Source organism: Bufo gargarizans, chromosome 4 (genome assembly GCF_014858855.1).
Source record: "Bufo gargarizans isolate SCDJY-AF-19 chromosome 4, ASM1485885v1, whole genome shotgun sequence".
In the NCBI taxonomy this organism is placed as follows: domain Eukaryota; kingdom Metazoa; phylum Chordata; class Amphibia; order Anura; family Bufonidae; genus Bufo; species Bufo gargarizans.
The window spans coordinates 519203890-519217403 of record NC_058083.1 but is presented as its reverse complement, the minus strand read 5'-3'; positions in this window follow the sequence as shown (position 1 = coordinate 519217403).

Sequence of the window (13514 nt, the reverse complement as noted above, 5' to 3'; positions counted from 1 at the left end):
AATCATGTTTTTCTTGAAGGATGCAGACTTCTTCCTGTACCACTGCTTGAAGAAGGTGTCTTCCAGAAACTGGCAGTAGGACTGGGAGTTGAGCTTGACTCCATCCTCAACCCGAAAAGGCCCCACAAGCTCATCTTTGATGATACCAGCCCAAACCAGTACTCCACCTCCACCTTGCTGGCGTCTGAGTCGGACTGGAGCTCTCTGCCCTTTACCAATCCAGCCATCTGGCCCATCAAGACTCACTCTCATTTCATCAGTCCATAAAACCTTAGAAAAATCTGTCTTGACTTGAGATATTTCTTGGCCCAGTCTTGACGTTTCAGCTTGTGTGTCTTGTTCAGTGGTGGTCGTCTTTCAGCCTTTCTTACCTTGGCCATGTCTCTGAGTATTGCACACCTTGTGCTTTTGGGCACTCCAGTGATGTTGCAGCTCTGAAATATGGCCAAACTGGTGGCAAGTGGCATCTTGGCAGCTGCACACTTGACTTTTCTCAGTTCATGGGCAGTTATTTTGCGCCTTGGTTTTTCCACACGCTTCTTGCGACCCTGTTGACTATTTTGAATGAAACGCTTGATTGTTCGATGATCACGCTTCAGAAGCTTTGCAATTTTAAGAGTGCTGCATCCCTCTGCAAGATATCTCACTATTTTTGACTTTTCTGAGCCTGTCAAGTCCTTCTTTTGACCCATTTTGCCAAAGGAAAGGAAGTTGCCTAATAATTATGCACACCTGATATAGGGTGTTGATGTCATTAGACCACACCCCTTCTCATTACAGAGATGCACATCACCTAATATGCTTAATTGGTAGTAGGCTTTCGAGCCTATACAGCTTGGAGTAAGACAACATGCATAAAGAGGATGATGTGGTCAAAATACTCATTTGCCTAATAATTCTGCACGTAGTGTATACAATACCGGAAAATGAAAAAATAAAACTTAGAAGAATAGGGGATAATTATTAGATTTGTGGGGATCCTCCTGCTGGGATCTCCACCGATCAAGAGGGGGCGCTACCATTCTTACACCTAGCTACTGTCTCTAATCGCTACCAAAGAATGTCATCTGGGTATTTAATTCTAGGTCCTCTGATACTGTGCCTTAATAATATTGTTATGCTACTGTTATTACATATAATGTGCCTGGTTGTCCAGGAAGAGGCAGTGTATCTGGCAGAGAGTACCATTAGATGGAATGGAACTTACCATTCCATTCTCCTCTTTTTGGGCAGAAGTGGGCTAGTCCTGCTTCCTACCAGGGGATGGGTTGGGGGAAGATACAGTGGAGAAATGGAGTTCAGAGTTGGAGCAAGAGAGTGAAGTAGCACGGTGTGGTGAGGGAGCATTTCCCCTCACTGCTGCAGGAGCTTTGGGGAAGTAGCTCAGAGAGCAGCCCACTCCTGATATATAAAAGGACTTAGTACTTCTGAGAGGCAAAACGGAGCCAAAGACCCCTACTCGGTAAAATGGGTCACAGGTTACCTCACTCTCATAAAAAACAGTAACTGAAGCCTGAGATTAGCACAGCAACAGAGAGATAAAGCAAAGTATTCAAGTTTACCTGCCAGTTTATACATAAAGATCACCCTGTAAAAAGAAACAACCCCCTCAAGCTTTTCTTGATATACTACTGACAGTTCAAATAGTGGTCATGAGTGCGAGAAGCACTCAAATTAATAAGGTGACGCTATCAGGGTCACTATTTTGATCTAATGTAGAGCCTGGATCTTTATTTTAAGGTACCAGAATTCCTTTTGTCCCATTTACTATAAGGACAAAAGAACTATAGCATTTTTTCAGCCACCGACCCCCCCCCCCATAAAGGAGGCGTATTAGGGGTTAAACTATCTGCCGCGCGGCTTCTGGGAGCGCTAGCGTCCTTACCCATCCATAGCAACCGCTGGAGGCTGGTATATTAGCGATCCGCGGAACCGGAAGTGACATCTGCGTTCCACCGTACCGGAAGTAAGGTCATTTTTAAGGAGCAGAAGCCACCTCTACGCCACTGCCATATCGAGTCCTTGGGAGGAGGCAGTCATGACAGGAGCTGGGAGCAATTAGTAAGTTTACCTGAATGTCTTTGCATGTGAAAGCGAACAGTATGCCCTCCGATTGAAGGGCTTTTTTGTATATATCTTTCTTGCATCTGGGACCTATTTTTTATTGTATCCTTTTGATTACAGATAGCAGCCCCACTATTAAAATAGGATCTAGCGAGACGCCCAGCTCGCATCTGATAAGGTCTGTTTAATTATTATTATTAATTGGGACTTCGCAGTATTCTTTCAGGACGACAAATGGTATAATATACATACGGTGATTGTATCAATTTCACTTGTCCATGTAAACACTGTAATAAGTGTTATCATATATATCACTGGAACCAAGACCCCCTGAGGAGCCCTTCAGTGGGCGAAACGCGTTGGTGCATTGTGTTGTGGGGTACTACATTGGTACCTGACTCATAGACAACAATCATCTCTGTTGTGGCAGTATCATTTGGGTATTGTGTTGTGGGGTACTAATTTGGTACCTGACTCATAGACAACAATTATCTCTGTTGTGGCAGTATCATTTATTATATGTTAATTGTTCTCATTATCACTGTCAGGGTGTTACAGGGAAAGTAGGGAAGGTACGCGGACAGGGAAACCCCACCATCAGGGGTGACCCCTGGGCAAAGGTTAGAGGAGGATTGTGTTCGGGAAAGAATTCCCATACAAGGATACTAACCGATGACCTCCCCAATCGTACTGTACACTGTGTATGTCTGTTTGTGTATTGTTTGTACGTTACAACTGTGGCAGATGCTATATGTGTAATAATAAGTAGCCGGCCTGAGGTCTGCACTTATTGTATAGTGTCAGCCACTAATAAGGGGTATTTATTTTAAAGATAAACAATAAAAGGTATATTTTATAAGGGTCCGAAGCTGACTAGAGAGAGAATAATATTGATGAGAGGACCTATTATTATCTCAAAACATAATAAAACGTGTCAATACCTGCCAGTTTACCCTTAGCCTGCTGGAGCCAAGAGAAAGATCAAGTATTGTTTGGATGACACAAGTTTATTGCAAATGTATTCAAGTAAAAACCGTTAAACTTGCACAAGTCTGGACTCTACTTACTCCACCAACTATACAACTCCTTCTTTGCTGCAGTATCCAGGTAGGAGCACCGTAACACCAACTATTAGAGCCACAACATACCACTTAGCATTCTTAAACACTGCGACTCGACTGGGCCCTGGGGGATGCCCTGCTGAAAATGGAGGCCCCCATACCCCCAAAAGGAACAGAGCGGCAGGTTGGGCATGCACCCTGCCACTCCAGTAATCACTATGGAAGTTCTGGGAATAGCTGAAGCCTGTACTCTTTCAATTGGGTCCGCCAAAAAAACCTGAAGTTACTCCGTGTGCATTCAGTTTCCGTTTGTGAGTTCCGCCAAAAAAATAGAACAAGTCCTATTATTGTTTGCATTATGGACAAGGATAGGAATGTTCTATTAGGGGCTAGCTCTTTCGTTCCACAAAATAAAGAATGCACACCGCGTCATCCGTATTTTTGGCGGAACCGTTTTTTTGCGGACAGGAAAATACATACGGTCATGTGCATGAGCCCTAAAGCCGCTGCCAGACACTTTTATCTCCCAAAAGGATTGGACAGTTTAAATCCAACAGCCTGATCCTTATCTCCCCCGATGGCAGATGTGTGGATATCCCCATACAGATAGTAGTCCGGTCCTGCTGAAATTGTCGAGTTTGTCCACATGCCTCTGGTCTATGTCCAGCTTTAGGGCTCATGCACACGACCATATGTATTTTGGGGTCCGCAAAACACGGATCCGCAAAAAAAAAACGGATGACATCTGTGTGACATTCGTATTGCATCCGTTTTAGTGGTAAGATTTTTATTGAATGTGTGCTGATTCTGATCTATGGATGTGACGTGGACATTGAGGTGAGGATGCGTACGGAGAAGATGGAAGATCTCACACTACCATAAATGTAGTCCCCAGCAGCACAGACTATTTAAGTAGGGACCTGTGCACTTGTGTGATTACGATAGTGAGGACAGGGCTGTGTCATGACGTGACGAGAATGTCTATTACTAGACTTAGAAACAGACTCCCCCTCTCCGCACAGCAGAGCTGAGTAAGCGATATGAGAAGGATATGTCAAGGACGCGCCCCTTCAGGTAACGTTTCACTAGGAAATCAGAACAACCTCCACATACGTAGGGTCTTGTAGAATATTTTCGTACGTCTGTTGTACTTTTCTATGTCATAGATACTGTTACTCCTCTTCCCAGCATTGTGTCGAGCATTGTTCCCGGTGGGAGCGAATATCTCAGTCCTATTTACCCAGATCAAGATGGTCTTTATTTCTCCATCACTGGGATTACGTCTTCACAGCCAAGTATTTGTTCTGGAGGAACACACTGACCCTCTGTCAGATCAATTCATGTACGCGGATACGCTCCTCTGGTCTTACATACATGGATTTGATCTATAATGTCATCAGATTGTCTTCTCAAATTATGGGAAGGGGGTCAATACCCAGCAGGTGTATGTAGCGGGCATGGGTTTGACGAGTCAGTGCATAAAATATGGTGATGCCATAAGAACAACAGGCGACAAAAATAATAGAAATTAAAGGGTTCAACACTGCCACTTGGTGGTCAGAGCAAGTACTGCAGGTTTATTTTTTAACCCCTTAGTGACCATTCTTTTTTGGGCCTTATTGACCAAGTGTTTTTCTTCATTTTTTTATGGTCGCCTTCCAAGAGCTATAATTTTTATATTTTTCCGTCTATGTAACTGTATGAGGGCTTGTTTTTTTGCGGGACAAGTTGGATGTACTGTTTCAGGTGGATGCGGGTGGACGGATCACGCCCAATCTGTTTAGAAAAGAAACATCAGTAAATGCTCTCCTGCATGCAGATTCGTCACACCCAAGCAACCTAATTAAAAGTATTCCAGTCGGACAATTCCTGCGAGTTCGCAGGGTTTGTTCCTCCGATGAGATGTTTGAGGTCCAGGCAAGGGACCTGAGGGAAGGGTTTGAGCAGAGAGGCTATGGCAGGCGTTGTATCGAAAAGGCCTATTGGAGGGCCAGATCATCAAGGAGAAGAGATCTCTTACACCAGAAAAGTATGCGGGATGACTCACAACAACTGAGATTCATCACAGGATATAACAACAAGTGGAAGGAGGTAAATAGGAGGGATATTCTATTACAGGACCCACAACTACAGGGGGCCATTACCCCATACCCTTCGATCACTTTTAGGGGGGCTAAAAATTTGCGGTTGGTCCGCAGCCACTATACCCGCAAAGAGGTGGGCCTCTTTGGGACAAAGGGGACCCCGTGGGAGAGCAAGCCTTGTGGTAAGTGTGTTGCCCGTGCTAACATGGAGAGAGCAACACAGTTCCACAATTCTGCTAATAACAAAACCTTCAGGATTACACATTCCATTAATTGCATGACAGTGGGGGTCATATACTGGGCCATTTGCCCATGTAACTTGATTTATGTGGGGTTGACATCCCGACAACTAAGGAGAAGAGTCAGAGAACATGTGCTATCCATTATAGCAGCTAAAGATGAGGAAGATGAGACACAGTTGAAGACCTTGGCAAGACACCAAGGAAAAACATGAATCAGATGGGTCTCTATTACGGGTCAGAGGTATCGACAGGGTTCTTATAGATACGCGAAGTGGCAATTGGAAAAAAACACTGGCCCAAAGAGAAACCAAATGGATTTTTCTTCTTGGCACCATTACACCTTTTGGTTTGAATGAGGGAAACAGTTTTGCCCCATTGCTTTAAAATCTTTCTCGTTGTTGAGTGTGTTCCTTCTCTGTTGCCTTCGGTGCACTCATATGACATTGTTGCTTATGGCCCCGGTTCCGAACCAGTCACTCGCTATGTGTTTTTAACTGTCATTTTATATTAACATTGTTGTTTCTGTATTTTTAATAGAATTACACATATGGGATTTGGTACCTGCAGATCTTACGTGTGCCCTGGATCATCTGACCATTCTATATTTACAATCTGGATCGGGTTGACAATCATGCGAACACAGAGAAGAGAGTGCCATCTGATATATTTTTATATTTGATTGATGGTTTTATTCATTTTGGGGGGTAGCCTTTGGATATGTAGTCCGGCGTATGCACTAAGGCCTCTTTCACACTTGCGTTGTCCGGATCCGGCGTGTACTCCACTTGCCGGAATTACACGCCGGATCCGGAAAAACGCAAGTGTACTGAAAGCATTTGAAGACGGATGCGTCTTCAAAATGCGTTCAGTGTTACTATGGCACCCAGGACACTATTAAAGTCCTGGTTGCCATAGAAGGAGCGGGGAGCGGGGGAGCGGCATACTTACAGTCCGCGCGGCTCCCGGGGCGCTCCAGAATGACGTCAGAGCGCCCCATGCGCATGGATGACGTGCCATGCAATCACGTCATCCATGCGCCTGGGGCGACCTGACGTCACTCTGGAGCGCCCCGGGAGCCGCACGGACGGTAAGTATGCTGCTCCCCCGCTCCCCACTACACTTTACCATGGCGTCCCGGCAGCCATGGTAACCATTCAGAAAAAGCTAAACGTCGTATCTGGCAATGCGCCGAAACGACGTTTAGCTTAAGGCCGGATCCGGATCAATGCCTTTCAATGGGATCCGGATCCGGCCTTGCGGCAAGTCTTCCGTTTTTTTGGCCGGAGCAAAAAGCGCAGCATGCTGCGGTATTTTCTCCGGCCAAAAAACGTTCCGTTCCGGAACTGAAGACATCCTGATGCATCCTGAACGGATTTCTCTCCATTCAGAATGCATTAGGATAATCCTGATCAGGATTCTTCCGGCATAGAGCCCCGACGACGGAACTCTATGCCGGAAGAAAAGAACGCAGGTGTGAAAGAGCCCTAAAGCTTATATTTTATTGAACTGTTATATGGGTGAAACTTAGGATGTTCTGTATTATCCATCATATAGTCATTTAAGTTAAGAAATTTAAAATCACTGCATGTCACCTGCATGTTTCACTGGCACTGCACCGCACCATCACAATTTCTTATTTTATCATTGTCTATGGTCTGTTGTTATATTTATTATTTAATAAAATATTTGTGTTATAATTGTACATGTGTGTCTTTTGTTTCAATTGGTTGTGTTATAACTCTTCGGCACACATAATCTCATCCTTTGGATGATTTAATAGGTGGTATTGCCTGCTTCTAGCGGCATATACTATTTTCCTTTTCCTCCTTTTGATTTTGGATCCATTATACCCAGTATCTGCCGGTTGAGCTGCTTATCGCAGCGCTAGCCTGCACTGCTGCTATTCTATTTTATCATTGTTTATGGTATGTTGTAATATTTATTATCTAATAAAGTATTTTTGTTATAATTGTATATGTGTGTCCTCGATTTAACTGGTTGTGTTATAAGAATTTGGCACACATCAAATTCATCCTTTGGATGATTTAGTAGGTGGTTCCAGTTCGGGAGCTCAGCCTAAAGCCCAAAGAGATTGGGGCTCCCCTAGAGAGGGGGAAGATCTTCCAGAGTCTCTAAGCCCCCCAAGAAGTCCTCAAGGCTCCTCGAGGCTCTTGGTACCTTGCTGATCTGACTGGATTTCCAGAACTCCCTGCTCCCCATATTCCGATAGGCGGTCACCTACAAAATTTTCTAGAGTCTTGGCAGACTCATATCCAAGACCCGTGGGTTCTCCGTATTATATCTCAGGGATACCTGGTAGACTTGGACAGTCCCCCTTTAGACAAGTTTGTTCAAACAAAATTGCTTCCATCCAGCAAAAACAGAGAATTCTGGAGAACTACGTTCTGGAGTATCTTCGGAAAGAGGCACTAGAGGAGGTGCCTCTTCTAGATCAGGGAGCAGGTATCTATTCCCCAGTTTTTCTGGTAACCAAGGTGACCGGCAGATGATCATAGATCTGAGATACTTCAATCAGTTCATCAAACGCAAGCATTTCTGGATGGAAACTATCCAGTCAGTGACCAATCTTCTCTTGCCAGGGGATTTCCTGGCAACCTTGGACCTTAAGGATGCCTACCTCCATATTCCCATCCATCCTGGGTCCAGAAGATTCTTAAGGATTGCAGTGCAAATCAGGGGAGTCCTAAAACACTTTCAGTTTGTGTCCCTCCCGTTTGGAATTTCTTCGGCTCCACACACATTTACCAAGGTGGTAGTTTCCGTGGTGGCAGCTCTAAGACTTCAGGGTGTGAGCATAATTCCGTATTTGGACGACTGACTCTTCAGAGCCCCTTTCCAATCGATCCTGTCCCAACACATTCAGCGGGCTGTAGCCTTCCTCCACCAGTTAGGATGGATAATCAACTGGGACAAGTCCCAGCTCCTACCAGCTACCTCAGTGAAGTTCCTGGGATTCCTGGTGGATTCAGTGGAAATGACTATTCATCTTACTCCCGAAAGAAGGCTATCTGTTCAGAATTCAGCCCGCTCTCTCTCAGTACCTCGGAAGGTAACCATTCGTACTTTGATGAGGATGTTGGGACTAATGTAATCAGCCGAAGAGGATGTTGCTTGGGCATTATGGCATCTACGTCTGCTACAATCGGAGGTACTAGCCAAGTGGAATCACAGTAAATTCCATGCACTCCCTGTCTTATCGTGAACCCGTCTCGAGGACGGCAAGTCCCTGATCCAACCCTCGTGGATCATACTTACCACAGATGCATCCCTAGTAGGCTGGGAAGCACATCTTCTAGACAAGACAGTCCAAGGAACCTGGACACCTCAGGAGAAGTTATCATCGAATCTCCTGAGAAATCAGAGCGATCAAGCTAGCCCTTTTTCATTTCGCTCCCTGCATTCAAGGCAAAGCGATGAGAGTACAGTCAGACAGCATGACCGCTGTAATGTACATCAACAAGCAGGGAGGCACGAAGTCACAAAGTCTCCTGAGAGAGATAGGTGTGATATTGGATTGGGCAGAATTAAACCTCAACCACTTATCAGTCGTCCACATTTGTGGAGTTCACAATATGATAGCAGATCGCCTGAGCCGAGGTCCCTTCCAACCAGGGAGTGGTCTCTCCATCCAGACATCTTCAAGAAGATAACGCTCATGTGGGGAATGCCAGAGATCGATCTCATGGCAACGAGGTTCAACACCAAGGTGGAGAGGTATTGCGACAACCCGGTGGCAATAGATGCAGTCAATCTCATGGAGGTTCGGGCTTGCATATATCTTCCCTTCAATTTCCTTGATTCCGAGGGTATTGATGAAAATCAGGCAGGACCAAGCGTCAGTCATCGCCATCATTCCATACTAGCCTAAACGAGCTTGGTTTACCCAACTCATTTAAATGAGTCGGGGGCAATTTTGGAGGCTTCCCCCAGAGACAGTACTGGTGTCGGGGGACACTCAGACCTCCTCAAATCTTCAACCTGACAGCCTGGAGGTTGATCAGTCCCTTCCAAGAATAGAAGGGCTATCGGGGTCTGTCTTGAGAACCCTAGAGCACTCTAGATCTGAGGCTACCAACAGATCTTATTCAAGAATTTGGAAGATTTTCTCAACTTGGTGTTCCAGTCGTCAACTGTCATCCACAGATGTGTCCATACCTACCATCCTACAGTTTCTGCAGGATGGTCTGGATAAAGGGTTGTCACCTTCGACCCTCAGAGTGCAAACTTCTGTGATCTCAACAGGTCCATTTCTCAAGAACCCCTTATCAAGAGGTTCCTTAGGGGAGATTCAAGGTTAAAGCCTACGATAATTAAACCTATCCTGGTATGGGATTTAACGGTTGTGCTCAGGGGGTTATCATCTCCCCCCTTTGAGCCCTTAGAGGAGGTGGAGCTCAAGTTTCTAACCTGGAAAATTACTTTTTTATTAGCTATCACTTCTGCAAAACGAGTTGGGAAACTCCAAGCTTTTTTTGCTTTTGAGCCGTACACCAAGTTCCTGCAAGACCGGGTGCTGCTCAAGTTTTTACCTACCTTTATTCCAAAGGTGCCTTTGTTCAACAACATCAACTAGGTGATTTATCTTCCAGTTTTGGCTCCTCTCCCCTTCTCAGAAGAAAGAGGGCTCCATACCCTTGACGTTTCGAGATGTCTCAGGAGTTACCTGGAACGGTCCAAGGTATTTAGGAAGGATGAAAACCTCCTTATCCCTTTTTCCGGGACCCACAAGGGTAGGAAAGCCTCAATCCTCCATCAGTCGAAGGATCAAAGAGTCAATTCGGGAGTCTTATGTTTCTCAGTGTTCGGAGCCACCTGAGTTCGTGAAGGCCCACTCTACTCGAGCGGTGGCTACTTCCTTTGCAGAAAGAAGCTCGATTCCGCTGGATGTCATCTGTAAGTCGGCTTCCTGGAGTTCTCACTCCACTTTTATCTCACACTATAGAGTGGATTCTAGGATAGATAGCTATTCCTCATTTGGCCGGACAGTATTATCTTCCGCCAGGCATGAGAGCCCTCCCATGGGGGTTTCTATTTGCTAATCCCTATCTGTGCCACTGGTTATGACGTAAGGGAATCGTTAATTTCTAACGATAATTAGTTTTTCCTTAGTCCTAACAGTGGCACACAAATACCCCCCCCTAGTTATACTTTAGTGTTGCCTTTTTTCTGCTTGTAACTACACAGGGGGACTGGGGTTGATCCCCTCTTTATAAGGGTGGGAGGGTCTTGTTAATTATTTAATTACTTTCATTTGTCAATAAATTTCCACCTGCCACTGTTAGGAATAAGGGAAAACAAATTATCGTTAGAAATTAACGATTATAGCTCAGTTCTTATCTTACTGATAAGAATTTGGCTGAAATCAGTGTTTATGACCTCTTAGTGATTTAGAGAGAAGATTTATTAGATGATCGGCACAAAGTAAAAGTAAAAGTACCAGTCACACAGCTAGAAAAACAGTTAACCCTTTCTGAAAGAATAGCTCAATATTTTGAATAAAGAATAATTGAAAAAACTATTTTTAGCCCCAAATGAGTAAAATGCAACATAAACAAAATTTGTCCCCTAAGGAGTACATAGCCTTTAACTGTTCATCTGTGTGAATAGTACTTTCTCATTAACTTTGTGCTAATAAACCTTATCTCTAAATTACTAAAAGGTCACAAACACTTATTTAAGCCACATATCAGTAAGATAAGAACTGAGCTGTTTGTAAGGTCAGAGATAAGAGATAAGTAGCTGTCCGGTGAGCTGCCTGATGCAACAGAGTGAAGATTCAGATCCTGCTACTAGAGAATCTCAAGGCTACACAAAGACAAGGGCTCAACATTTTTTTATAAATACCAATCGAAAAATATATATTTTTTGCTGAAACTGAATACAATGTAATAATAATAAAAATTGCCCCTAAAGGTGTACATAGTTTTTAAACCGGTTGTCTGGGAACAAATTAATTTTCACAGGTGCCCGTCTTCAGTATGGAAAGATGCAGCTGTCCATCTTCTGGTCTGTGATTTGTTTACTTCCTCCCCGACATCACCTTCTCCCACTGCAGCCAATGACTGACTTCAGCAGTGATTTCTCCAGAAGAGACCTGTCGTCTCTGAAGCCAGGGCTTGGCTTCAGTGGAGCAGATGATCATGCCCATGGCGGGGAGGAAGTAAAAAGCTGTGCACTGGAAGATACACAGGAGAAGGTAAGTATGATTATTTCCATAGTGGAGGCAGGCCGTGGGCCCCTCGAAAAGTCATTTATTTCCAGACAATACTTAAATACATTAAATACATTAATAATGTACAAAATGAGAATCAGACATCATATAGGACATGCCACCAATATGATAACCGGATCAATAGTTGTAATACAACGAAGAGGGGCAAAAACATGTAAACTGAGCCACAAACAAATAGCAACGCCACACTTCGGTGAGAAAGTGGTAAATACAAACTTTATTAAAGGTAAAATATTACAATACAGTACATAGATAAATATTTTAGACAGCAGCCATAACAAAATGGAGGAGACAAAACCAAGGAGGGGGCTGAGGGGTCAGCACATACGGGACACTGCGAACAGCATGAAAAAAGCAGACATCCACATTCACCTGTCTATAAGGTGCATGACACTCCCGGACAAAACCAGGGAAAAAGGAAAGAGCAAAAGTGACATGTGGAGAAACATAAATATAGTGAATACCTGCCGTGTGCTGACCCCTCAGCCCCCTCCTTGGTTTTGTGCCCTCCATTTTGTTATGGCTGCTGTCTAAAATAATTATTTATTTATGTACTGTATTGTAATATTTTACCTTTAATAAAGTTTGTATTCACCACTTTCTCACCAAAGTGTGGCGTTGCTATTTGTTTGTGGATCATATAGGACAGTGTTTCCCAACCAGTGTGCCTCCAGCCAAAGGCTGTCCGGGCATGCTGGGAGTTGTAGTTTTGCAACAGCTGGAGGCACACTGGTTGGGAAACACTGATATAGGACATGACAATCTCTTTCTAACAATGCTAGAACCAGCCCTGGACCAGCCCATTGATCCAGATTTCTCCCCATTCATTGCTCTGCTAGATTTATATCAAGCTGGCAGCTGAAGGGGAGTGTCTTTTCTACTGCAGCTCAGGGGGCGTGTCCATGCTCTCCCTATCATAGCTCAGAAGGCAGTTGAAGAATGAAACTGAGCATGTGCGGCCATCTCAGTGAGTAGGACAAAGAAATAAGAAAAATAATAAACAGCAGGTGGCGCTAATACAGATACATTTTATTTAATAACTTGGTAGCTTTACCAAATTTTTAATTAAATGCAATTAGAAAAGTATTCAGATGCAGGTTCTGGTTTGAAAACTGTTGGCTATTTTTCATGGGACAACCCCTTTAACCACCTCAGCACCCTTAGCTTAAACCCCCTTAATGACCAGGCCACTTTTTACACTTCTGCACTACACTATTTTCACCGTTTATTGCTCGGTCATGCAACTTACCACCCAAATGCATTTTACCTCCTTTTCTTCTCACTAATAGAGCTTTCATTTGGTGGTATTTCATTGCTGCTGACATTTTAACTTTTTTTGTTATTAATCGAAATGTAACAATTTTTTTGCAAACAAATGACATTTTTCACTTTCAGTTGTACATTTTTTTTAAAAAAACAACATCCATATAAATTTTTCTCTAAATTTATTGTTCTACATGTCTTTGATAAAAAAAAAATGTTTGGGTAAAAAAAAAAAATGGTTTGGGTAAAAGTTATAGCGTTTACAAACTATGGTACAAAAATGTGAATTTCCGCTTTTTGAAGCAGCTCTGACTTTCTGAGCACCTGTCATGTTTCCTGAGGTTCTACAATGGCCAGACAGTACAAACACCCCACAAATGACCCCATTTCGGAAAGTAGACACCCAAAGGTATTCGCTGATGGGCATAGTGAGTTCATAGAACTTTTTATTTTTTGTCACAAGTTAGCGGAAAATTATGATTTTTTTTTTTCTTACAAAGTCTCATATTCCACTAACTTGTGACAAAAAATAAAAACTTCCATGAAC